General features: G+C 42.8%; 1 protein-coding gene across 8 annotated transcripts in view; it reads left to right on the top strand.

Annotated features, from left to right (window-relative positions):
• The window catches only part of ZBTB38 (zinc finger and BTB domain containing 38), a 172,753-nt gene that overhangs the window by 23,856 nt on the left and 124,058 nt on the right, over positions 1 to 24,839 (top strand). Inside the window, exon 1 of one of the 8 annotated variants that reach the window (XM_060638809.3) lies at positions 5,027 to 5,776. The exons of the other annotated variants lie outside the window; for them this stretch is intronic. The gene's annotated coding sequence lies outside the window, so the exon portion shown is untranslated. Of the gene's footprint in view, positions 1 to 5,026; positions 5,777 to 24,839 lie in introns of those variants that run through there. 8 annotated transcript variants of the gene reach the window in all.

The following is a 24,839-nucleotide window of genomic DNA, read 5'->3' as shown; positions in this document are numbered from 1 at the left end:
CAGACTGGCCACCCCTCGGATCTGGGTCCAGCCCGTGCTAAGTGGTCCATTCCCTACCCAATCAGTGCGTGTGTGGTGGGGGAGGGGAGTCACTGTGAGGTCAAGAAGCACTAACAGTGCAGGCTGGCTATAGGAGGCAGAGTATGGGAGCCTAGGCTCTCCAGGACAAGAAAGGTGTGACTGGCGTTGCAGTGATCGCTTGCCTAGTGCACACTCACGGACACAGAGACACCCAGCCCTGTACTTTGCAGGGGGGTGGAACACACACGTCTGCGGCGCAAGCCTGGTGATGATGCACTGACGGCTCCCGGCAACAATTGTAATGCTCTTGCTTCCTCTGGAGGCTGCAGCCTCATCTCCTGTCCTTACTGTGGACTTTACAACATAGGATGGGGTCTGCTTGGCCAGTTTCTCAGCCTTGGCAACAGAGAAAGTCAGAAAATATGAGGCCTTCGTGCACAGTGCAGTTACATCTGAAGTAAAGGGTCGTGTCTGAAATCAGCACGTAAGATGAAAACATTGTCTCTTGAAAATCCGTTAAATCACCCAATAAGTATGGGACACATACATCTCTCACTAAGCCCCGCACAGCCAGTTTTTCTTCTAGCATCACAGCAGGCCATGTTTTTTGGCTGACAACCAGGCAGTGTGGTTGGCTCGCATTCAGGGGCTATGTTTTATGAAAAATCTTTAAATATTAGATCCATTCTCAGCTAGAGGCAGCTATATGCCACAGAGGCCCATGGTAGCTGAGGACCCCAGGGAAATGCAGGCTCCCTCTGAGGCATCTCATCAGAGGAGTGTGGAGGGAATACCCCACAACGTTAAATCTCCCTACCCTGTTCCTTTCTTCCCTGCTCCTCCCCCATTTTCCTTCCTTCCTTCCTTCCTTCCTTCCTTCCTTCCTTCCTTCCTTCCTTCCCCCTCCCTCCCTCTCTCCCTCCCTCCCTCCCTGCCTTCCTCCCACTTGCTTGCTTGATTTTCTTTCAGGGATATGTAGTTAAATAGATGACTCTTTAGTTGTTTGTGGGATACGATGTCACTGTAAAAGTATAGTACCCCTGTTTGTCTGTCCATCTGGTATTTATATATCATTTCTCCACAGGGGGATAAAGCACTCTTTCAGGCTGGGACAGTGTTTTATAGTTTGCGGCATCTCCGCTGTACCTTCCCCAACCCCAGGCACCCCCGAACCCAGCCCTTTGTACGTAGTGTCCTGCTTTCATGTTGTTTAGTTGTTTGTTTACTGGCGGACTCTAACCCTGCTATGCTTGGTTCTCCTACCTGAGAAATGAACTTTAACTAAGGAGGAAAAAGGGTGCATAAAACAAACACTTGTTGGAGTTTGAAGGATTAGCTAACCATGGAAGGCACATCCTCCAGATCATCTCCCAAAAAATGAAAACATGGACTGGATCAGTGGTTTTGAACTTGGCGATCCCTAAGAGTGACCTGAAGAAACAGATTCTGATTCAGTAGCTCGAGGGCAGGGCAGGAATCTGCATTTCTGATACCATGGCTGCTGATGCCTAGTCCTCCCCCACTGCTAACGTTACTGCTATACTGCATGTCATGGGGAAGGGCTGTGATTGGAGGAACAGTCCCACATCCTCGTGCGTGAATGGAGGATAGTAATACTCCTCAACACCTGGCATGTAGGTTTCTTGTAAGGACAAAATGATTTAACATTTGCAAAGTGTTTTGAGCAGTGCCTGACACAAAGTGAGTGCCATGCATGTGTTTTTAAGTAACAGTGACTTTGAAAGCCCATGCCGGTTATCTGCCAGCACACCTCTGAAGCACATGAAATCAGCTTCCTCAGATGCAAGCGAAATCTTGGGTGGAGACAGCTGGAAAGCAAAATAAGAAGCAGCATGAATGTTACTCACGATAATTTTATCTGCCCAGGAGCACAGACAACCCACAGGACCTGGACCATACCTGCTGTCCCAGAGGGCACAGCCCCGGCTGAGCTGGAAGAGACAGGATCAGCTGCACAGGCACACGCCTTCCACAGTGGCCCTCCCAGCACCATCCCCCTCCTCCTCCCCAGGGCTCCGCCTGCCTCCAGGGGACAGGTCTCTGCTGAGTTCTATCATATTATTGACCCCCTCCAATTGCTAGTGACCACATCTCTCATGCTATTTAAAATGACCTGACTTATGTGGATCTGTTTATTTGTTTATTTATTTATTTATTTTATTATTTATTTTGAGAGAGAGAGAGCAGGGGAGGGGCAGAGAGAAGAGAGAGAATCCCAAGCAGGCTCCACACTGTCAGCGTGGAGCCTAATGTGGGGCTGGAACTCATGAATTGTGAGATCATGACCTGAGCCGAAACCAAGAGTCGGACGCACAACTGACTAGGTCACCCGGGTGCTCCTGATCTGTTTATTTATTAAGTTTTCACCACAGTCTCATTCTCTGTACACCCCGCACCTCGTACAGTGCTTGACACGTAGTAGTTGCTCCATAAATACTTGTTGAATACACACACCACAACAGTGTCCTAGAGTGTGGAATTGAAGGGGAAATATAACACATTGTTTCTCTTTTTTCTATCATCACTTTTCCATCATTATTGTAGGCTGGAAGCTGCTTCTCAAAGGCAGAGGGGTCTGAAGGCAGACCGTCCTGTGTGAGAACTATGAGAAAAGGGACCTTCCCAACTTGTCCTGAAAGGTTCTCAGCCCTTGCCCAGCTGCTGGCCAAGGGGACATTTGTCTTTCTTAAAAAACAATTTTTTTAATGTTTATTTATTTATTTTTGAGATAGAGAGAGCAGGGGAGATACAAAGAGAGAGAAAGAGAGAGAATCCCAAGAAGGCTCCGTGCTGTCTAACTTGAGGCTCAAATCCATATATCACAAGATCATCACCTGAGCTGAAATCAGGAGTCAGGTGCTCAACTGACTGAGCACCCAGGCATCCCTGGGACATTTGTCTTAAAGACTTAGTACAGAGTACAGGGTGGCTGGTGCCTGGACAACCCTGATTCTCAGAAATATCCCCATGCTCCAGATGGGAGGCATAAAACCCAAGCCACTTGTGCTTCCCATGCTTTTCAATTTACTTCTCTTGACCATTGATGATAAAATGTACTGTCTTATATATCGATGGAACATGGGCAAGGCATCTCAGTAGCCCAAAGCAAAGACAGAAAATTCTTAATGGGGGAGGGGAGTGGCAGGTCACAGATGAATTCATAATTACAACCAACCCTAGCTTTTGGGTAGTGTTCCTCACTAGGACCCCTTTCGGCATTTGGGCTGGCATACTATTTTGTGCTGTGGGACTTTCTCACACACTCGGGCAGTTAAATCCGTCATCCCCAGGGGACGAAATGCCAATAGCGTTGGAGTCTTTTGACAACCAAAAAAAAAAACGCCACCAAGCACGACCACTGAGGGTGACCGCTCCATTTGAGAACTACTAGTTAGGGGAAAGTAAATTACTTCATTTTACTTAAATGTGGTGTTTTAGCATCATCGTGTTTGGGCAGTTTAAAAAATTAATTTTCAATTACAGAAGTAGTACGTTCTCTTTGTAAAAATAGATTCTAGATAAAGCTGGTCTCCCCTGACACCCATTTCTAGTTTTAGTCACCTCCCCACCTCTAGGAGGAAACGAGCATGACCAATATGGTTTCCACCCTTGCAGACCTCTCTCTATGTGTTTACATACTCGCATAGAAACCTGTACACACGTATAGCGGAGTGTTGCTGTATAGCAGAGTGTTGCTGTTCATGTATATTCTACTGTGTATTTCACCTGCAACTGGAGGTTTTCACTCGGCAACACGTGTGGAAGATCTTTGCATGTCAGAACACGTAGCAATGCCTCATCCTGTGCAGCAGCTGCACGGTATTTTACCATGTCGAAGAGCCTCTTAGCAGAAAGCTGCAAAGGAAATTACTACCCTGGATGAGGCGTTGCCTGCGGTCTGGTCACAGGACCAGATGAGACAAAAGCTGAGGTCATTTTGAATCATTGCCTCCAACCCCGCTGTTGTCCACAGAACAAAGCAGTGCCTTGACTTGAATTTGGAAGTAGTATCTGGAAGCCCAGCTCTTCTGGCTGGTGTATCAACCCAGCTTTCTGAGTCTTCGGCACTGAAATGGATTCATTTTCTTCCTTAGCCTCTAGTGTGCCATTTTCCATCATTAACCTCTAGTTCTAAGGGAGCCAGTTTGGTGATCGCCTCTGTCCCTTAACCAAGTAATGTGTGAAGAAGGATGTTAATTACAGGTCTGTGAAGTGAGCACCTAATGTCAGGCACTGTCATCCCTTATCTCTAAACCTCACAGCAGTCCTACACAGTAGGGATTACTAGCTCATTTTCATAGATGAGGAAACTGAGGCCTGGAGAGATTAGATGATTTGCCCAAGGCTGTTCAGTGAGTAAGTGGCACAGCCAAGACACAAACCCAGGGCTTGCTCTCAGATGACAGATGATGATATCATCAGCTTATTTACTCATCCAGCAACATCTGAGTGTTTCTAATGTGCTAGAAATGGTACCCAGCACTAGGAATGCAGTAATAAACAAAGGTGAGATCTCTGCCCTCATAGGGCTTGCATTCTAGTGGGGGAAAGAAGAAGTAAACAAATACATACTGTAATTTAGGGAATGTTAAATACCATGAATGAACATAAAACAGAATAAGGGGACAGTATGTTGCAAAGGGGCTTCTTTATTTTTTTTTTAAATATTCTGTAATGTTTATTTTTGAGAGAGACACAGAGAGAGAGAGAGAGAGAGAGAGAGAGAGAGAGCAAGTGGGGAGGCGCAGAGAGAGAGGGAGACACAGAATGCAAAGCAGACTCCAGGCTCTGAGCTGTCAGCACAGAGCTCACGAACCGCGAGATCATGACCCAAGCTGAAGTCAGATGCTTAACTAGCTGAGCCACCCAGGTACCCCTCAAAGGGCTTCTTTAGAAAGACTGTTGGGTAAGGCCTCCCTGAGGTGGAGATATTCAAGCAGAGATCTGAATGAAGCAAGAGAATAAGCCATGCTGAATCCTCAAGTGAAGCAGTGTTGCAGGCAAAGAGCAATATGTGCAAAGGTCCTGAGGTCAAGCATGCTAGGCATGTTCAAGGAGCATAAGGTGGCCAGCAAGGCAGAGAGAGAAAGAGGAGGTAAGATCAGAGAGGACGCCAGGCCCTGATCACCTGAGCTTTCTAGGCCATTGGTAGGACTTTGGATTGACTCTGAGTATGGTAGGTCTTGGGAGAGTTTTGAACAGGAGATTGGTATGAACTGGCTTAAGGTATTAGAGAATCATCCTGGCTCTTGTGCGAAGAAACAGTGTAGTGGGGTAGAGTAGATTCAGGGACATCAGGTAGGAGGCTCCTGTAGGAATCCAGGGGAGAAAAGATAGCGGCTCAGGTCAGAGTGGTAAGCTGTGGAGAAGGTAAGAAGGGATTGGATTTGGGGTATGTTTTGAAGCTAGAACTGATAAGGCTTTTTGACAAATTGGATAACTTTTGAAGAAGAAGAAGAGCAGTTTAGAATGACTCCTAGGGCTCTGCCTGAGCACCTCTTTGGAGGTGGTACCACTTACTGAAATTAGAAAGCCCAGTGTGGGGTGGGGAGCCAGGGAAACAAGTTTGGGGAAGAGTGGAGAATCATGAATTCTGTTTTTGACACATTATGATTGTGATCATGCCTGTTGACCCTGCACATGGAAGTGTTGAATCAGCAAAGGGACCATCAGGAAAAGGAAAAGAGTTCAGGCCAGAGATACAGATGTGGGACTCACCAATGTATTTGAAGAGGTACGGGCTTACTGGGGACCTATTCACTCAATTTATTACCTGCTGTGTGTGTCACAGTACTCCATACTTGGAATGTAGCAGAGAGCAAGACAGACATGGTGATTATTCCAGGTGACTTCCTCTGAGCCCAGAATGCCACCAGGAATGGTCTTAACTTGTTATTATCAAACTTATTCAGTGGTAGAGTAGGAGCAAGCATAGAGACGATCACGCACGAACCCCAAAACTCCTCTCCAATTGGCAGCTGAGGAAATGGAGAGATTAAGTGATTTGTTAAAATCTGTTGTTTAAAAACCACTTACATTTTAGATTTTTTTTTAAAGCATCTTTTTTTTTCTTAACGTTTTATTTATTTATTTAGAGAGAGACAGAGACAGCATGAGTGGGGGAAGAGTAGAGAGGGAGGGAGAGAGAGAGAATCCCAAGCAGGCTCCACACTGTCAGCGCAGAGCCCGATGCGGGGCTCGATCTCATGAACTGTGAGATCACGACCTGAGCTGAAACTTGGAGTTGGACGCTTAACCAACTGAGCCATCCAGCCACCCCACATTTTAGATTTTTTAAACGCATGTATCCAGCCCAAATTGTGTATGTTTTTCAGTTTTATTTGTATTTTCTTACACTCTAAGAAAGAAAGGTAAAATTGAGTGGAGAGTAAAATAGAGGGTCAAAGACTTTGCTAAAAAGACCTATAAGGAATTCAACTGGATTCAGTAAATATTTATTGAATACCCACTGTGCTGGAGCCTAAGCCGTGTCCTAAACCTCAAGAAACATACGTACGCACTCCACTCCCATGAGATTTTTTTAAAAAGCATCCTAGGACAACCCGCAGCATGTTTACAAATCGTATCTCTGCTAAGGGATTTGTATCTAGAATGTATAAAAACTCCTACAACTCAATAATAAAGAGACAAATAACCCAATTTAAAAATTGGCAAAAAATCTGAATAGACATTTTTCCAAAGAAAATGGGATGCCTGGGTGGCTCAGTCAGTTAAGCGTCCAACTTCAGCTCAGGTCATGATCTCTCAGTTCCTGAGGTAGGGCCCCACCAGGCACACTGCTGCTATCTGCAAGGAGTCTGCTTCAGATCCTCTGTCCCCCTCTCTCCTGTTGACCCTCCCTCCCCCACTCATGCTTTCTCGCTCTCTCTCAAAAATAAATAAATATTAAAAAAAGAAAGAAAATGTACAAGTGGCCAATAAGCCCATTAAAAGATATTCACATCACTAACTGTTAGGGAAATACAAATCAAAACCGCAATGAGGGGCATCTGGATGGCTCAGTCAGGCATCTGACTTTGGCTCAGTTCATGATATCGCGGTTCGTGGGTTCGAGCCCCACATCGGGCTCTGTGCTGACAGCTCAGAGCCTGGAGCCTGCTTTGGATTCTGTGTCTCCATCTCTCTGCCCCTCTCCTACCCACACGCTGTGTCTCTCTCTCTCAAAAATAAATAAACATAAAAAAAAAAAAACCCACAATGAGATAATCACTTTGCACCCTCTAGGATGGCTGTAATAAAAAAGACAGACAGCAATAAGTGTTGACAAGGATGTGGAGAAATTGGAAACCTTATATATTGCTAGTGGGACTGTAAAACAGTAAAGGCACTTTGGAAAACATTTGGCAGTTTCCCAAAGTGTTAAACATAAGACTACCATCTGACCCAGCAATCTCATGCCCAGGTGTATTCCCAAGACAAATTAAGCATTTGTCCACACAAAAACTTGTGTACAAATACAAATGATTATATACAAATGGTATTCACAGCAGCATTATTCATAATAGCCAAAAAATATAAACAACCCCAAATCCATAAACTGATAAGTAAATAAACAAAACGTGGTATACCCATACAATGGAATATCGTTCAGGAAAATTGCCTGGGAAATAAGTTTAAGGTGAGAATGGACAGCCAAGGACAGAGTTCTGTGAAGCACCAATACTGAAAATACAGCGACAAAGGAAGGGTGAAAACAGATGGTCAGGAGTAGACGATGACGAGAGAGTTGACATTAGCAAAACCAAGTGTGGACCTCCAAGAAGGAACAGCTTAATGGAGGCAAATGCTATAGGGAGGTCACTGGTAAAAAGCAAGACACAACCACCACATGCAACGGACATTCACAATCGCTGCTTTGTCTGAACAAGCTAGCCTTTAAGACATATCTAGAACAGGTGAGGAAATTGAAATGTGGAAAACGTATATTCTAGAACTATTGTTTATTTTATTAGGGGTGATATGATCCTAGAGGCGTGTGGGGAAGAGTTCTTATATTTTAAAAGTGTGTACTGGATTATTTCAGGGTGAAATGTCAGAAGGTCTGTAATTTATTATATAATTCAGCAAAATAAAAGGAAACAATTATGGCAAAATGTTAGTAAGGGTTAAATCTAAGAAATGGGTATATGTGCTCATTATGCTATTCTACTTTTCTGTCCACTGGAAAACTTCAGAAAATCTAAAAAATTATTAAACAAACAAAACCTGAGAAGAGGCCACTAGAGTAGGCAGTTAGAAGAGTCCTGGTGACCCCCCAAAAAATAGCTGTGGTTGAGAAATGGGCATACTATCCAGATTATAGGAGGTGAGGCTGGGAAATGGGCATAAATACTCACAGTGGTGTATTTCTAGACACTTTTTGTCATCAAGGGATCTAGACTTGACTTTATATTGTGAAAAGTTAGCAACTTCCCCTAGATGTGCTACCAAGGACTTTTGCAAAAGAAGGAGGCTGGGTAAGACTGTGTTTGGGTGGGTTGAAAAGATGAGGCACCCATTCTGGATAGATGTCTGGCCCAGGAAGAAGCTCTGGTGGTTTCTATGGGAAAAGGAGGTGCAGTGCTTCTGGGATGACACAACATTAACAACCACAATAACAAAAAAGGGTTTGGGAGGGATGGTCAGGGTTGGTAAAGGTCAGTCCTGGGGACACAGGTGTAGAATCTGCAAGGGTTGCCCTTGCAGATGAACACATGGGCCTGGACAGGTACACAGCTCATAGTGCTGGGGAAAGTGAACTCTGCCCCATGGGGCACACATAGATATGAACTTTAAAGAACGGTGGAGTTCTGTTCAGGATGCCCCTCTTTCCATCCCACAGTATCTAAAGCCAAGCAGACCTTATGCTGTGAGAATAGGTTTTTCTTTTCCCGACCCCATCTGTCTGCATTTGAGATTCATAATGCTTCTGTTGACTGAACTTTGACCCTGTGCTGTGTGAGCTAATTATTTTGGCCCTATTATGCAAGGAGAGTATTCTCCCATCTCGTCCCTGGGTTCCACCTCTTAGCTGGCACATTTCTTCTCCCTAAACTCAGAAAAGCTGTATAAGGCTGTTGTGCGTGGATGGGGGTGTGCACATGTGTGTATTGGGGGTGGAGAGGTGGGAAGGTGGGGGCTCACACCTCTCAGAAGGGCCCATCAGAGTGCTTACCACACCAGAGGTTTCCAATGTTAGTTTTCTTCCCCACCCCTCCCTCACCCATCCTAACAGCTTAGTTTCTGTCCAGGCCCTAAACTATTCATCACTGTGGCATCTGAAAACACCCCCATGGAGTTCCCAAAGGCCACCCAGGAGACAAGATCACCCCTGCTGGGAACTTCTGCTCAGAGCATGTGAGTAGAAGGCAATGTCAGTCCTCAGCAGGGGCTGGGGATGGCAGTTTCTGGATTACTGAGCTGCTTTGTGGGAAGAAATTTCCTAGAACAGCCCCCAACTGGGAGCCACTGCTCTAAATAGAGACTGTGATTTCATTTTTCTTTTCTTTTCTTTTCTTTTCTTTTTTCTTTTCTTTTCTTTTCTTTTCTTTTCTTTTCTTTTCTTTTCCTTTTCTTTTCTTTTCTTTTCTTTATTTTATTTTATATATTTATTTTGAGAGAGAGAGAGCGTGAGTGGACCAGGGGCAGAAGAGAGAGGGAGAGACAGAATCTCAAGCAGGTTCCTTGCTTGTCAGTGCAGAGCCCTATGCGGGGCTCAAAAATCAAGAACCATGAGATCTTGGCCTAATCTGAAATCAAGAGTGGGACACTCAACTGACTAAGCCACCCAGCTGCCCCCCAACTGTGATTTTTACCACTCATCTCCAGAATTCCTACTGTTCACCTCTGGCCATGTTATGCCCAAGGTGGGGAACATCCCCAAGGTTCTCCATCCTGGCTGCACACTGGAATCACAGGGATCTTAAAAATGCTGTCACCTGGGTCTCACCCTAGAGAATCTGGTTTAGCTGGTCCGGGGGGTCCCAACTATTTTAATGCCCCCAGTGATTAGCCAGCACTGATAACCAGTTACCAGAAGATACTCTTTGTGAATAAGCTTGAGGCTAGGGCAGGGGCAAGGGGAACAGCATTGAATAAATGCTTTCATTAACTGGGGAAGTGCCTTCATTAGCTCCTCCCCCTTTAATTTATTCTACTCTTTCTCCTCTTGTCCCTTCTACCCATTTTTATTATAATTATTTAGAATTAATTGTGCAGTGCCCTTTTGTTCATCCAAGCTATTCTTCCATTGCAACAAAAGGTAAGAATGGAAAAGACAGCCGAGTCTAGAGCTCCTTAATGTTTTTATTTCCTCTTGGCTTACAATCTGGCCAAGGGAGCAAAGGAAGGTTAGGGAGAGACGCTGAGACTCAGGGTAAATGGGAAATGATTCAGGGTCCAGCCACACTCAGCCCAGCCCCACCCACAGAGCCGGGCATCAGACTTTCTAGAAGGTACAGGCCAAAGGCATCTCTCAAACCCTCTGAGTTGTCTTTATAGCTTAATGCTCACATCGGAAAGAGACCAAGACTCAAGCCTTCTTCTTCTCTTCCACATACCCTGTGGATTGGAGTCTCTGAAAGAAGGCACTGTCTACTGTGAATGTTTTATTCTGCCATCTGCCAGGAGGAAATTAGTGTGGGAAAACAGCCAGTGCAGCACTTTCACTACTAGCTTTTATGAAGGAAGAATCAAAGAACTGTTTTTCATTATTTGTAAAGCCTATGTTTCAGAACTTTATTCTTTGATAGTCTCATGAAATTTACCCAAGAATCTTAAACTTAGGTGTCCCTGGTTTAAAAAAAACCACACAACTTGTGAGTTCTGCGTGGGTGGATTGCACATCGTTCATGCCATCACGCGAGTTGTAGCCCTGCATCTCAGACCACACACTCCTGGTTAGTATTAGACATAAAATGAGAGGAGGGAAACGGTTTGCATGTCCAAAGGTTGGTGATTGATGTGTTTCCTGATTTAAAAAACAAAAAGTGTCTATTAGCCTTCCTTTTTGTTTTTTAAAGTAATCTCTCTACCCAAGGTGGGGCTCGAACTCATAACCCCAAGATCAAGAGTCACATGCTGTACCGACTGAGCCAGTCAGGTGCCCCCAAAACATCATTTAATTGACAGCAATATTTGCAATCGTTTATGGCTCTTTTGAAACTGACTTTAATCCATTAAGATATTCCTGGCTCAACTCTGGCTAAGATTATGGTTCCAATTTAACCTGAGTACAGACGTAACTGCAGAGTTGTACTTACATACATGAGACACCGGTGCTCGTCGTGTACTGAACCTAAGGAGTGTCCGTTGGTCTATAATACTCTGTACATGTTGTTGTATAGGTCGTGCGCCCATTCGCTTTCAGACTCATCGCTCACCCTCACCTGCTCTGCCCTGTGTCTCAGGGAGCTGACCACTGCAGACAGGTTTCCCTGACAGGCCGCCCTGTCACTTGGGTTCCAGCTGGGCTCAGCCAATGAGAAGCACTGGAGAGGACTGAAGGGAACGGCCAGGTTGTTTGTCCCTAAACCTCCTGCCCTTGGGTGGTTCTCTGACAGCAGCTGCAAGGCTCCAGCCCCTACTGAAGGGCCTGCTGTGGCTCCAGCTACTATTGGTGATCATAGCCCCTGGACTCCGGCAATACCATCCCTCTGATTGTCCCTTTAGCCTCAGGGTCGTGACTGACTTTCCGCTGCCACTAACCTGAACTTCTCAGGTCATCCATCAAGTTGTATAAGCAATTCTCTGCATGAGGCTTCCTCTGTTAGAAATCCGTATAGTGGTTTCTGTTGTTCTGGCTAGACCCTAACTAATAACATATGTCATGGTTAAAATACATTTTCCTTTCACATGGATTAGCTATTAGCAATTTTTTAAATTAGGGTTGTGGTTACCAATCTATTATTTCTGTAATTATTTGTTTGAGGGATAGTTCATGATCTATTGAAGTTATTACTGCTTTTCTAAATGCTTAGATTTCACAAATGATTGTGAATTCCACCAACTTGAGCTTCAAAGCAGTGACCTAATTTTACCCATTATCTTCATATGATAAATGCCATGAAAATAGTGAATCATATGCCATTATTATGTTATTCATAATAGGATTACTGGTGCATTTTGCAGAAATGGCCCAAAATCTTCTTGAGCTAATATACATACTGACTTCCAGCAACAGCATCATGAAGGAATGATCTGGTGGTAGTTACAGTAAAAGAAATGCTCATAATAACTTTGGAACTTAGAAGTAATTTATATCTCACTCTTTAAGTGATTTATTTTTATTATTACTTGTAATATCTTTCCTGAAACTTTGCCTAAAACTCTCTCTCCTGCCGACTGCAAATTCAGATCAACTGGATCATTCCAGGAGAGGAATGCATTAGTAGACAGTTTTCTAAGGGACCTCAACTAAATCAAGTCACTTTGGCTACCACTTCCTTTCTTCCCTCCCTTCCTCATCTTGCCCAAGCTTAAAGGACCCCATAAGTACAAGAAAATTATATTAAAAGAGCCAGAAGTTCAGGGGCACGTGGGTGGCTCATTGGGTTAAGTGTCTGACTCTTGATTTCAGCTCATGTCATTATCTTACAGTTTCATGAATTCAAGCCCCACGCTGAGCTTTGTGCTGACAGTATGGAGCTTGCTTGAGATTCCCCCTCTCTCTGCCCCTCCCCTGCTTGCACTCCCTTTCTCTCAAAATAAATTAATTAATTAATTAAAAACAAAACACAGAAGAGCCAGGATTTCAAACATGGAGCCTGGTACTGTACCTGCCAAGAGAGTTTAGCAGTGTCTGATTTAAAGATGGCAGATTAAGCGTGCTTGGTTTTATTGTCACCAAGGCCCCACTAAAATGAAAATTGGGTATTTAAAAAACGATAGATACCCAGTAATGGCAGAGGGACTCTCAGTAGATAACAGATTTCAAAGATTTTTCTGGAGGGTAAACAGTGGATGGAAGAGTGGTGGCTGAAGAAAGAGAACAGAGGAAGCTAAACTCATACTGCATGAGTGGAAGGTTAGAGGAGTATAGAATTGAGAAGGAAATCTTTTGCAAAGCAGAACTTGGGGCACTAGACAACTCATAAACATCAGCTGAGTGAGTGATGGACTGAAAGGGGAGTGATGGATAAAGTGGCACAAAGGAGCAGCTGGCCTCTCTCCCCACATGGCAGCAGGTAGGCTCTCCCCCCATCTCACCCCACTGCCAGTAGGAAACAACAACCGTATTCTTTTCTCTACAGAATTTAATGGCCACGTGGATAAGCCCCCTGACATGTTGGTATTTAGGCGTTCCCTAGCAAATAGCTGGGTTTCTGCCAAGTAATCACAGTAAAAGTAATACAAGTAGCAAATGGTTACATAGCACTGTCATGCCTACACTATGTATCAATTTATTTAATGTTCACAGCAACTCTAGGAAGAAACTGGTGAGATAACTTGCCTTAGATGTCACAGCAACTAACTGGCAAAGCTAGATCACCACAAGGTGAAGCCTCAGTAAGCCCCATCCGGATTCAAAAAACAAAAAGTACCAAGTAACATCTTACTACCTCATTGTGAAGTAAAGAGAACCAAGGATGACCAGATATTTGCGGAAAGGTCACAACATGAAAGATGGATACAAGTAAACACAAGAATGACCAGAGGAAAGAGTAAAGATAGGAAACAGAAGGGAAGAAAGAAACCTCCAGTTAGTATTCTCAGAGGTATTTGGGAAGATACTGCATCATAAGAGAACAGGATGCAGTGAAAGAGGAATAATCGGAGAAGTATGAATAGCCTCTGGACATTAAGAAATACATTCGTAAAATCTAAAAACTTCAACAGAAGCATTTACCAAATGCATATTTATGCAAGGCACAGTTTCAGACCTGGAGATGCAGGCAAGGTTCTTGCCCTCATAGAGCTTACATTCTAGGAGAGCAGAGAAGACAGATATTCAGCAATTTAATAAATTAGTATATAATATATCAGGTGATAAATAAAAATAAAGCAGGGAAAGGAGCTAGGGAGCGGGCAGGAATGTTGCTCTTCTATGCAAGACCTAAATGAAATGAGGGACGGAGCTGTGTGGTTATCTTGAGGAAGTATAATCCCAGCACCTTGCCTCCCTTCAGGGGTACACATATATGTATTTCTGTCCTTGAGGTGAGTACAGACTGTGAATGAACCAGGTGATAATTTGAATTCTCAGAATCTAAATTTCGTAGAATCCTAGAATTCAGAGTATGTTTAAAGTAAAGATTATAGATGAGGAGACAGCCAGTGGAAGAGCTTCAAGTTTAAAGGGAGATGCGGAAGGAGACAAGAATGGAAGAAGCATTCCATCAAGGGAGGGCTAGCTAGACTGGGCCAAAGGAGCAGCCAAGAAAACCGTGGAATCGACAGTGTATGTGGGTGGAGGGAGTAGAGAAGAACTTAAGGCCATGCCGCAGCCATAAAAGTCCTATCTATAATCATTACAGGCTCACAGGCCATTGAGCTCAGATATCAAATATGCACAGACAAAGAAGCCTGAGGAAGCCTGACTGCAAAATCGAAGGTAGCAGGAACACCCCCAAATAAAACTAAGCTGCCTTCAGTCTTAGCACCAGTTTGCACTACTAACACCTGCACCCTCACCCAAAAGCCTTCAGAAGTATCCTAGTTCAGGCCACGGTCAAGGAGTTTCATTGCATAACACACAGAAAATTTCCTCCAAATAGGCAATAGTCTCTTTCTCCCAAATCCCTCTGCACATAAGTGCTGCTCAAACCCTCTCTCTCTTCCTACCCCCACCAATCTCTCTGTCTCTGTTCTTCCTGCCTCCTTCCCCCTCTCATTCCCTCTAAAGCAATCTCTCACACCTCAACCCAACCCAAATCTTCCCTCTTTCAGAAAGCCTAACCCCTTTCCCCTAAGGGTGATCCCCCTTCTCCAGCCTGTTCCATTTGAATCCCTTACATCAGCTCAGATAAACCAAAGAAATTTCCTTCAATTCACACCCCTTAGGAAGAAGGGAAAGTTAAGGAATTATAGAAACTTCTTGTTAAATGTCTTCACCGTTGTTATTAAACAGAAAACAAAAGTTGACATTGGAACTCATCAAGGAAAATTGAGAGCCAATCAGCTACCAATACAACAGATATTTTAGTTTCCCAGAGAGAAGGGGTGTTCGGGGGGGGGGGGGGGAAGGAGAGAACAACAGCTCTGAACTGCCATTATTCGTGTGCATGTTTTTCTCTCCCGCTGAAGTATAGAGATCATCTCATGCATTGTTGAAGTCTGCACCTTCCATAGCGCCTTAGCAGATACAAATACTTGAATGAATGAGAGAGTTTGAGTGAATATGTGAATGAGTGCGTGAACATGGCAAGGTCAGACGGTGAGTGCAGTGAGGTTGCTCCCAGGTGTCATGTTACTCACCATCATCTGGGACAGTTTCTTGCCAGCTCTCCTGGGCTCCAGCATCTGTCTCCAGGGACCCTCCCGTCATTCCTCCTGCAAGTGTGCTCTTGCAGAACGTGGTCCTCAGCCAACTTCTGCAGTTTCTCATAACCACCTTATGAAGTCAGCACTTGGGCCTCTAGTCTCATGCTAGTTCCCAAACTTCTTCAACCCAGACCCTCCCGATTGTTGATTTCATAAGTCAATAATCCCTTCACTCTCTCACTAATAGTGTGGATTAAGTAGTATCAAGGTGTAAACCCTTCAGAAGCGTTATGCACAACACCCAATACTTGCATCTCAAAGTCAACTTTTTGTTTTAATACCGTAAGCATTATTACAAAGAAATCATTACTAACCCAAAGAATCTCTAATTCTTGGTATCTCCCATGGGAGCTGTCTACTAATCCTCCTTAAGCCCTGCTCTCATAATGTAATTTCTGTACTGGAAACCCAACTGCCTCATGCCTGAACTCCTCTTCCCAGCACTGAAAACCATCCACAAACTGGCCCCACTTGCCGGATGTAACTCCATGTGTACCCCAATACCCCCAGCATGCATCATTGACCTCACAATCAGGCATTGACTATTCCTACCTCTGTCCCTTTGTCAAGGCTCTGGAACCTTCTTTTCCTTCCCTTCCACCTTTCTTCTCCAGCCAGCTAAAATCAGGAAATTGGATGGCAAGGTTTCCTCCTAGTGTCCCTTCTCCAGGGAGACTTTCTTGATTCATCCAGTCCTCCTGTCTCTCTGAGCTCCCCATGCCCTCTCTACCCAGCTCATCCTTTACTTCATGGCCTGTAGTCTTATCTCCCCAGTGAGCTGGTGCCTTCCTCCTGGAAGGGCCCATGTCTTTTACTTCCCTGTATTTCCAGAGTGCCAAACACATTGCCTTTTTGCACACTAGGTGTTATTTTGTAACTCTGAGTCAGAGGAAGTAAATCCATTTGTCTACTTGCTGTTCACCCAGTGGTTCCCCAATTGATTCCGCTGGGGACACAAGAGAATTTCTAGAGTAATCAAGATCCAGATCTAGGCTGGTGGGTCCCAATTCCAGGCCTCATTTTCATGATTCTTCTTAAAGATCCTGTTTCTGTCTTTTTTTTTTTTTAATGGGGAGTAGAGCACTTGGGAAGATCGTAAGAACTCCTGTTTCCACTAAATTAATATATGCATATTATGAGCTAAGCTGTACATAGTGTTTAGACAAGAGAGAATTTCTAAGAGGTGAAAATTATGGTGAAAGGAAGGAGTTGAGGAAGCTCTGTTCAAAATGCAGGAGCCGTTGTCTTCCCAGGGGGGATTTCCATAGATTATACATAGAAGAAATAGCTGCATAATATTCAGCTGCAAGGAATGCCACGTTTCTGTATTTCTCTAAAATCAAATTAAACTTGGCTTCAAGGTCTTCACTCTCTCCAGCTGGGGAAGAGCCCAATATCATAATCACTGAGTCTCCCTGTTTCTGTCCCCAAGGCTTTCCTAGGCCCAGGGAGGTGGAGATGTCCTGGTAGGTAGACCATGGTGGGGGCTTTGGTTTCCGCTGTTCCTTCTGCTACCCCACGTGCTAGTCAGGGATGACGCTGAGAGGACCATGGAGAAACTTCTTGGTGCTGTGTCTCTCTCCAGTGACTACAGGTTATCCATGGAGGCCCACACCCAGGCTCTCAAAGCAGGAGTGTTTAGTGTCCAACCTCCGTAGGCTTTCAAGTAGGCTCCCACCTGAGTTCCTACAGGGGTGTTGGGTCAGAGACCCCTGCCACCCTGGAAACCTGCACTTAATACCTCTACACGTGAACACACACACACATATGCATGCACGTGCGCACACACACACACACACACACACACACACACACACATGCACACACTTCCCCCTCTTGGGGAACCACCAGTGGAGCTGGGCCACACTTTCCTCCTTTAATCCTGAGTAATTCCTAAGTCTGGCTTGTAAACAAAGATCTGAATGAAAAGTCTTTATCCTGGAGCCTAGAAACTTCTCTGTTTTAGACTGTGAAGCACAAAGGGCTGTTTCTTTTCCCCTGAGGACAGGAAGCCCAGAACTTAAAACTCAAGGCCAAGAAGAAAATTACCTTATCGTTCTTTTTTGCTGATAAGGCCACAGCAGTAAAAAGGATAAGACACCAGTTAACTTCTCCGTCACTCTGTTTCCTGGGTGAACACTTGAGCCTGTAGGATTTGTGTGGTGGAGGTGGGGGTGGGCTGGCTAAAAGCATTAACAAAGGAGATTTGGACACTTGATGAAATCTCAAAGGGCAGCTTAGGAGGACAAGCCAGGGAAAGAAACCTGAGCCACGTGCCTGCAGCATTAACTGCAGCAGGTGCCACTGTGTCCTGTGACCATTTGAAATGAGGAAACGGCAATTTGCAAAGACTTCCTGTGCGGCAGTTAGACTAGGACCGGTGTGAGGAGCAGGGCGGCCAGTGCAGGGGCCGATGGGGCTAGCAGGACTGAAGACCACCTGCGCTCCACTCACAAAGCGGTGCAGCCTGGCGTGGGGGCTGCACCCGAGGGGACACATTTTCCTAACTCGTACAGAGGTATCATAGGGCTCTTATGGCCCCACTTAGGAGGGACAGTGGGATAAGGGAATATGCCAAGCCTAGGAAAAGTCTGGGTATTTAGATGACTGTAACGATGGATAAAACTTTATGCCAAGACCCAACCTTATAGTAAAGCTCAAGCGAACAGCAGGGAAACAAAAAGCATGTACACACCTGAACTGAACGCTGATCAGGAGAAGCCAGGGAAGGGAGATCAGGACAAAGTAACCCCTCCTTCCCTCCCCGCCCTCCCCCACTGCCGCCTCCACCCATATAAGCAGTGGTCTTGCACCATGTTAAGAAGTAACCAGGTAACAGGGCTAATATCTATTATCAGTCCAGGCAAATGTGGAGAATTTTAAAAATAAATGCTCACTTAAAGAGTTGGAGTTTCAAGATGATTAGCACTACCAGACTTCCTTATTTAGTATTGAAGGCAACCCAAAAATTATCTTTAAAAGTGTTCTCCTGTAAGCCTCTTAGAATGGGGGGAATGGAAAAGAAAGATTTTGAGACTCCCCCTCATTACACAAGAATGGCTTTTTACAGGGGCGTCTGGGTATCTCAGTTGGATAAGCATCCGACTTCGGCTCAAGTCATGATCTCATGGTTCATGGGTTCATGAGTTCAAGCCCTGTGGTGCACTCAGAGCCTGGAGCCTGCTTCAGATTCTGTGTCTCCCTTTCTCTGCCCCTACCCCGCTTGTGCTCTGGCTCTCTCTCAAAAATAAATAAATATCAAGAAATTTTTTTCAAGAAAGAATGGCTTTTTACAAATTCACTTGGGAATTATGAATGTAATAACTGTTCGTGGCAGAAAATAATTAGATCCTACTGAATTGCTCTTTCAAAATTGTGTGTATGTGCAACACTACTATTTATGTTTGGTCTTTTCCCCATACACTTGACAATTATGGATAGTCTCAGTCTTTTCCATGTTGGCCCATCTGAGAGGCAAATGATCTTCACTGTATTGTTCTCCATTTCCCTGATGCTAGTGATGTTGAACATCTTTTATATGCTGTCATTTCTACTTTTTCTCTACATACTACTTGTTCATATTCTTTGGCCTTTTTCTAGTGTGTTGTTTGTTCGGTTAGTGCCGATACTCATCCTTTAACTATTATATCTCTTAAAAATCTTTTCTTGGGGTGCCTGGATGGCTCAGTCAGTTAAATGTCCGACTCTTGATTTCAGCTCAGGTCATGATCTCACAGACTGGGCTAACAGTGTGGAACCTGCTTGGGATTCTCTCTCTCTCTCCCACTCTCTCTCTTTGCCTCTTGCCTACTTGCATACACATGCACATGCATTCTCTCCTTCTCTCTTAAAATAAATAAATAAGCTTAAAAATATATATGTTCTTAAAATCTTTGTTATCTGTCCTTTAACATCGTTTATGGTATCTTTTGCCATACAGAAGGCTTGGGTTTTTAGGTAGAGAAATTCATTGTTGATTTTCTTGATGGAATCTTGGATTTTGTGATTTATTTGGGACTGTCTCCTCTATCACCAGATTATAAAAATCTTCTCTTTTATTTTCTTATGGTACTTTCATTGCCTTTAAAAATGTTTGTATCATCAGTGTAGCTTTTATTTATTTGGCATACAATGCAGGGGTAAGACCATTCATTAAAACCACCTAACTACATTTCCATGCATCCTAGAGAAAAGGGGAGGCTAAGTTCTTTCATCTGTCTAAGAGACAGTGGCAAAAACTCTACAAAAGACTAAAGGACACATAACACCAGTCTGTATCCAACAAAGACCATTTGCTCTAGTGGGAAAGCTGTTATGACAACCATATAATCCAAAATTTCTAAAGTGGTTCATATTCGCAATATTCTTTCATATAGACACATGATTACCATCCAACTTTTGATTTGGAAACTGGGGCTAGTATAGTCAATGGGATTGTGTAAACACAAGTAAAACTGGGACTAGTATAGTCAATGGGATTGTGTAAACACTTGCCTTGTCCAAGTAAAAGAGGACAAGGCAAACACCACAGAAGATACATTGAATTCTATGAATTCAGAGGTGCAAGCAACGTTTCTGCCTGGAAATATTAAGGAGAACATTCGAATTGGGCCTTGAATTAGGCAAGTTAGATTTTGAGAGACCAAGATGGTCGAAGAGGTCATTCTAGGCCAAGGTAACATAGGAGCAAGAGTAGAGAAGCAGAGAACCACAGGTTGTGTTTCTGCACTCATGAGCTATCCAATTGTCTGCTATATAGAGAGGTAGCCAGGGATTAAATTAGATGATAGTTTGAGGCTGGAGGATAGAAAACCTTGAATGCCAAGGTAACAAATTTGTGCTTTATTTTCTAGATAATGGATCACCACTGAAGGCTTTATTTTTTTAACAGCTTTACTGAGATCACAAACATACAACTCACCTATTTAAAGTGTACAATTCAGTGGTTTTGGGTACATTCACAAATATGTGCTACCATCACCACAGTCAATTTTAGAACACATTCATCACCTCAAAAAGAGATGTGTACCCTTGGGATGCTTGGGTGGCTCAATCGGTTAAGCGTCCGACTTCAGCTCAGGTCATGATCTTGCGGTTTGTGAGTTTGAGCCCCACAACAGTCTCTGTGCTGACAGCTCAGGGCCTGGAGTCTGCTTTGGATTGTGTCTCCCTCTCTGTCTGCCCTTCCCCCACTGATGTATGTGCGTGCTCTCTCTCTCTCTCTCTCTCTCAAGAATAAATAAACATTAATTTTTTTTAAAAAAAGGAACATGTACCCTTTATCTGTTACCCCCTAACCCTCCATCCTCATCCCAAGCCTAAGAAACCACTAATCTGTTTTTTATCCTTATAGATTTCCCAGCTCTAGACATTTCGTTTAAATAGAATCATATAATATATGGTCTTTTGTGACTAGCTTCTTGTGTTTGGCATAATATTACCACTAATGGCTAGAGCAGTAGAATTCTCTAATCAAAGTGGCTCTTTAGAAAGAATGTTCTTGATGCAGAATGGTAGAAGGGGGCTGTGAGGCCGGGGAGTGCCATTAGGAGTCCATAATTGTGCGTACCTGTTATGGGGTCTTATGCATGCTCAATAAGCAAGCTTTTTGGCTGCAAGTAAGAAAACACTAAACTATAAATGGCTTAAATAGTAGGGACATAGTATCTTTGTGTGTATGCATGGTTTTTTTCTAATTTTTAAGTTTTTATTTTAATTCTAGTTAGTTAACATACAATGTTATATTAGTTTCAGGTATACAATGTAGTGATTCAACACTTCATACATCACTTGGTTCTTATCACCCATGACAAGTGCACCCCTTAGTCCTCATCACCTATTTCACCCATCCCCACACCCACCTCCCCTCTGGTAACCATCAGTTTGTCCTTTATAGTTAAGAGTCTTGATTAAGAGTTAAGTTTCTTGATTTGTCCCTTTCTCTTTTTTCCCCTTTGTTCATTTGTTTTGTCTCTTAAATTCCACATATGAGTGGAATCATATGGTATTTGTCTTTCTCTGATTGACCTATTTCATTTAGCATAATACACTCTAGTTCCATCCATGTCATTGCAAATGGCAAGACTTCATTCTTTTTTGTGGATGAATAATATTCCATTGTATATATATTCCACATCTTCTTTATCCATTCCTCAGTCGATGGACACTTGGGCTGCTTCCATACCTTGGCTATTGTAAATAATGCTGTTGTAAACACAGGGGTGCGTGTATCCCGTTGAACCAGTGTTTTTGTATTCTTTCGGTAAATACCCAGAAGGGCAATTGCTGGATGATAGATAGCGTAGTTCTATCTTTGACTTTTTAAGGAACCTCCATACTGTTGTCCAGAGTGGCTGTACCAGTTTGCATTCCCCACAACAGTGCACAAGGATTCCTTTTTCTCCACATCCTTGCCAAACGCCTGTTGTTTCTTGTGTTGTTGCTTTTAGCCATTCTGACAGGTAAGAGGTGATATCTCATTGCAGTTTTGATTTGTATTTCCCTGATGGTAAGTGATGATGAATATCTTTTTATGTATCTGTAGACCATCTGGAAAGCTTCTTTGGAAAAATGTCTGTTCATGTCTTCTGCCCATTTTTAGACTGCATTATTTGTTGGGATGCCTGTCTGGTTCAGTTGGTAGAGCATGCAGCTCTTGGTCTTGGGGTTTTGAATTTGAGCCCCACATTGGGTGTAGAGGTTACTTAAAAATAAAATCTTTAAAAAAATTTTTTAAATTAATTTGAGTGTTTCTGGGGTGTTGAGTTGTTCTTTATATATTTTGTTACTAACACTTTGCCTTTTAGTTTTGTTGATTGTTTGGATTTAGCAAGATTTTGTTCATTAAATTTGTAACTGTTTTTTTTCTTTTGGTAACTGAAATTCCTGAGAGGATTTGACATGATATTTGTAAATGTTGTTTTAAATGTTTATGAATATTTAGTTAGGTCAATTTATATAAATAGTTACTTGTTAGGGGAATATAATCTTTTAAATTTATAAGTTAATGGAACATGAGTTCAAAGATAAGAGAAAATAATTATTCTTATTTTTATACTTTTGAACATCTATGTTTATAAATAAAACAACTATGTTTACAGGTGATTTTAAGTTTTTTTTTTTTGAAAGAGTTGGGGGTTTTTTTCTTGAAAGAGTAAGAGAGAGGATGTGTGTGAGGGGGCGCAAGCAGGGGAAGGGCAAAGGGAGAGAGAATCTTAAGCAGGCCCCACACCTAGCACAGAGCTGGACACAGGGCTTAATATCACAACCAGGAGATCATTACCTGAACTAAAATCAAGAATTGGACTCTTAAGTGACTGAACTATCCAGGCGCCCCTAAGCTTACATTTTTTTAACTTAAACTTAATTGAATATTGATTCAGACACATGTTAACATATATATTTCTTTCTGTGCTCCAAATTCTACTTTGGACCTTAAAAACTCAATTTGTAGAGGGGTGCCTGGGTGGCTTAGTCAGTTAAGCATCTGACTTTGGCTCAGAGTATGATCTCAATGGATCACGGGTTCAAGCCCCACGTTGGCTGGGTGCTGACAGGTCGGAGCCTGGAGCCTGCTTTGGATTGTGTTGTCTCCCTCTCTCTCTGCCCCTCCCCTGCTTGTGCTCTGTGCCTCTCTCTCTCTCTCAAAACCAAATAAACATTAAAAAAAAAATTTTTTTTTTTAAACCTCAATTGGTAGTAAAATACCCAACTCATCTAGGTTTTTAGGGACTACTTTAGTTTTAAAACTGGAAGTCCCACATCCTGGGAAGCTTAGCAAACTGGGGCAGGAGGTTACCGTTATTGGCAGACAATCCTCTGACCTTCACAACAGCCATGTGGCAACCTGGTGTGAAATCTGCATGCAGGGTTTTTGTTCCCATTAACAGAAGCAGCAGCTGGGCTCAGAGATGTTAACATGTTTTGGCCAAGGCCATAGTTTGGTTTATAATTTATCCATCTTTCTCACGTCCTTTTTCTACTTAATGTGATTGGTTGATTTATTTCTGAGGTCTTTCCTCCCTCCCCAGTGGAGAACTTGTTTTTTTCTTTCTAGAAATGAGTTTTATTTTCACCTGGAGGAGCCATGGTCTAGGATTAACTTCAGCAGTAACCCCTAGAAATTCTTTTGTAGAGACATTCAGGGAGGTTGCCTTAGTCTTTGTAAGATGGGTAGAAACAAAGATTATGAAGATGTACAGTGCATGGATTACTGTGCATTTTAAAAATTATTTTGCTGATTATTTAAAATATATTAATATTGGGACACCTGGGTGGCTCAGACGGTTAAGTGTCCAATTCTTGATTTTGGCTCAGGTCATGATCTCATGGTTTGTGAGTTGGAGCCCCATGTTGGACTCTGCACTGGTGATGTAGAGCCTGCTTGGGACTCTCTCTCTCTTTCCGTCTCTGTCTGTCTCTCTCCCACTTGGTCTCTCTCTCTCTCTCAAAATAAACAAATAAACTTAAAAAACATAGTAAAATAAAATACGTTACAACTTATAGTTAGCTTTTCAATGATGGTTTTATTGGGATATAATACACACACCATAAAATTCACTCATTTATGCTCTTAACCCCTATTCTTAGAGTCAGGGAAATGCAAATTAAAGTAAAAGTGATGTGATGAGCACTGAGTGATGTATGTAAGTGTTGAATCACTAAATTGTACACCTGAATCTAATACTACACTGTATGTTAACTAACTCGAATTTAAATAAGACTTAAACAAAAAAATAAATGACATGACATATAATATACTCTACTGCTCTTCCAAAAAATAAAAGGCAAAAGTGAAATACCAATTTTTACCCATCAGAATAGTAAAATGTAAAAAAAAAAAAAAAAGTGATTACTATTCAGTGATGGCAAAGATGTGGGAGAATGTTTAGTCTCAGATATTAATGGTTGAAGTATGACTTGCTTCAGCTTTTTTGAAAATGATCTGAAAATATCTATTACTACTTTAAATACACAAAAAACTGAAACAATAATTTCACTTTGGACAATTTATTTCATAGAACTAAAATTATGAAAGGATAAGGATATTTATTGCAATATCTCTTTTGACAAAACAAACAAATATCTGGGGAAAAAACCCTTTGTCCATCAGAAGGGAATGACTGAGCAACATGGTTGGCCATACCACGAATGAGTTCGAGCACTCTTCCCCAAACTTAAATCAGTCTTATGCCATTAAAATATTTTTATTTGACTTGGCTCCAGGATTCTACAGAGAAACAGAATTAATAGGATTCATATTTACATTATATATGCATTAATAGTATACATATATGTGCATATATACATAATAGGAT

Source organism: Panthera onca, chromosome C2 (genome assembly GCF_046562875.1).
Source record: "Panthera onca isolate mPanOnc1 chromosome C2, mPanOnc1 haplotype 2, whole genome shotgun sequence".
NCBI classification, from domain to species: domain Eukaryota; kingdom Metazoa; phylum Chordata; class Mammalia; order Carnivora; family Felidae; genus Panthera; species Panthera onca.
The sequence above is the reverse complement of the archived record's forward strand: the minus strand, read 5'-3'. Positions and strand labels throughout refer to the sequence as shown.